Below are 2864 nucleotides of genomic sequence, written 5' to 3' on the forward strand. Positions count from 1 at the left end.
GAAGAACAGGCCAGAAAATCCCATGACTGGGTACCTGTAGTGGGAGACTACACACATGAGTATTACACAATGCAGTGGGACCCACAACTGAGCAGTACAGGGCTTCTAGGTGCATTTGTGAAGGGTGCTTAATTCCGCAATGTCAGGGTTTTCCCAGGTGTCTCGCTAGTATCCATTCTGAAGACCTGACATTAGGTACCCTACCCTCTAAGGTCAAGGGTTCTTCACATGCAAGGGACTATCACCATCCCATCCCCGACCAAATATAAGACAACCAAGAATGGGAGATGCTGGAGGCCTGTTGTGTTGGTACAGCATTCAGAAAGGCTAAATATCACATACTCCACCCCAGACATTGACCAAAAAGCCACAGAGTGGCCAGAGTGACAGAATTAAGATTCTTGGACATACGAAGATCCCTTGGTCATTTCAGGCCAGAGATGGACATTTTTACCACCTACCCCTCTGCACCACAACTGCCTCTGATTTCTCTATGTGAGGACTGGCTGGTATGGATCTATTCTAAGGATTTTTGAATAATCCACGAATATGAAAGTATGTGTGACTGTGAAGAAATGTCTATATGCTAACTTCAGCAACACATACAGTAAAACTGGAACAATACAGAGAAGATTAACATGGACCCAGCACAAAGATGACAAACAAATTCATGATGTATCTTTCCCTAATTTTTGGTAATCATGATGTAGTGCATACTGATGTTGAACTGAAATGCTGCAACCTGAAATTTCATGATATGAATCAATGTTTTCTCAATTGAACTTAATTATAAAAGAGAGAGAAACAAAGAAAGAGAGGCCAGTTTCTCTACTGTGCCTATGTCAAGGCCAAGGGAATCACTTTTTTTTTTTTTGGCCTCCAGGGTTACTGCTGGGGCTCGGTGCCTACACTCCAAATCCATTGCTCTTGGTGGCCATTTTTTCCCATTTTGTTGGCCTTGTTGTTGTTGCTGTTGGATAGGACAGAGAGAGGAGGGGAAGACAGAGGTGGGGGAGAGAAAGACAGACACCTGTAGACCTGCTCCACTACTTGTGAAGTGACCTCCCTGCAGGTAGGGAGCTTGGGGTTTGAACCGGGATCCTGATGCCGGTCCTTAGGCTTCGCACCATGTGCACTTAATCTGCTGCACTACTGCTCAGCCCCCAGGGAATCACTTCTATGTGAGTATAAGCAGGCAAGATGGACTGACATCTCACCTCCAGTTGGAAACTGACTTAACACTGAACTTGCCAGTCAATCCCTGACTTCCATGAACAAGAGCAAAGACAACAGGCAGAAGTCGACAGAACTAAAGATGGAGTTGGCAACATACCTGCTTGTCTCCCCCTTGTGAGAGCTCCCTGCAGGTTAAGCAGCCACCTAAGAATTTAGTTGGACTTGAGCTATATTGCTGGTCTCCTTCTTCAGAAGGGTACTCAACAGAGAGGACAAAGGCTGAGCCAAAGAATACCTTATCCAGTAGAACACATGCCGCACTATGTGTGAAGGCCTGGGTTCGAGTCAGCCCCACATAGGGGTAGTATATATATAGACGGCACCAGGAGAGCTCCTTGAATGGTGGAGCAATGTTGTGGGTTTCTCTCTTCTTCTGCCTCTTCCTCTCTCTCCTATTACTTCCTCTAGGAAATGAGGAAAAATGAGTTGGGATTAGTGGTGCAAAAAACAATGGGTGGAGGGGAGGGTTCAGGTCTTGGAACATGATGGTAGAGGACCTAGTGGGGGTTGTACTGTTATGTGGAAAACTGGGAAATATTATGCATGTACAAACTATTGTATTTACTGTTGAATGTAAAACATTAATTCCCCAATAAAGAAGTAAATTAAAAAAAAAGAAATATTCTTCAGCAACCAGAATGAATGAATAATACATCCCTGGAAAAGGATGACAGAGGACCTAGTGGGGGTTGTATCGTTATGTGGAAAACTGAGAAATGTTATGCATGTACAAACTATTGTATTTACTGTCGACTGTAAAACATTAATTCCCAAATAAAGAAATTTAAAAAAGAAAAGAAAGAAAAACACAAACAAAACCAGAATGAGTGCCAGGGGTATACTATTTGCTTGGAGATGAGGGGTGGATGTGAAATGATCCAGGTGAAGATTCATCTTCCAGGGCAGGGCAGAAGCATGGGGAAGGCCCCGCTGGTCCTCTGAGGACATTTGGGAGCCCTCATAGGTCTGCCAGTGTCAGCCAGTAAAGCCTCACAAGCCAGAGGAGGAGCATCAACTGAGTTAGTGAAGAGGGACCTCTTCACCTGGGCTCTCTGCCCCAGCACAAGGAGAAATAAGTCACTGTAACAGGAAGAAAGACAGAGAATCTGTGTAAAAAGGAGGTTACGCACATTCCTGCACCCCAGCCTGGGCTGAGGGTAAAAGGATCAGCTGCATTGCAGGTGACCTTGAGGCTGACATCTGAGGGAAGAGGACTGAATCTGTAAGTGGAATGGAAATTGTTCTGTAAATCCAAACAGACTGGCCAAGAGGTTTCTAAGGGCATGTTACCTAGTGAAAGAGGGGAGGCAGTAATTAGAAGAAATCCAAACAAAGAAATGGAAACTCCTCACCAAACTGCTTTCATCTGTCCCAGGGCAAGGAAAGCCTCTTCCTGGGAAGTTGCAGCTCTTGTGCAAAGCTCAACACTGCATAGCGAGGAATCTGGCTTTTGTTACTCTCTGAACAGGAGAGATTTTCTGTTTCTGTGACCTGGGTGTTACACAGGGTCTTGACCTTGTGACTGTGCTAAGGAGTTGTGAATGTAAGCGATGTATAGGTCACTTCTAGGTCAGAGCAGTCTGGTCAGTATAGGACCCCGTTCTTCTTTGCCCCTGCTCTGGGCATTG

General features: G+C 45.1%; 1 non-coding gene across 1 annotated transcript; it reads left to right on the forward strand.

Moving 5' to 3' along the window:
* Window positions 1-583: 583 nt before the first annotated feature.
* Window positions 584-694, forward strand: LOC132536020 (U6 spliceosomal RNA). The gene has a single exon (XR_009547719.1). It is a non-coding gene; the product is annotated as a U6 spliceosomal RNA (small nuclear RNA).
* The last annotated feature ends 2170 nt before the right edge of the window (window positions 695-2864 follow it).

Source organism: Erinaceus europaeus, chromosome X (genome assembly GCF_950295315.1).
Source record: "Erinaceus europaeus chromosome X, mEriEur2.1, whole genome shotgun sequence".
Classification (NCBI taxonomy): Eukaryota; Metazoa; Chordata; class Mammalia; order Eulipotyphla; family Erinaceidae; genus Erinaceus; species Erinaceus europaeus.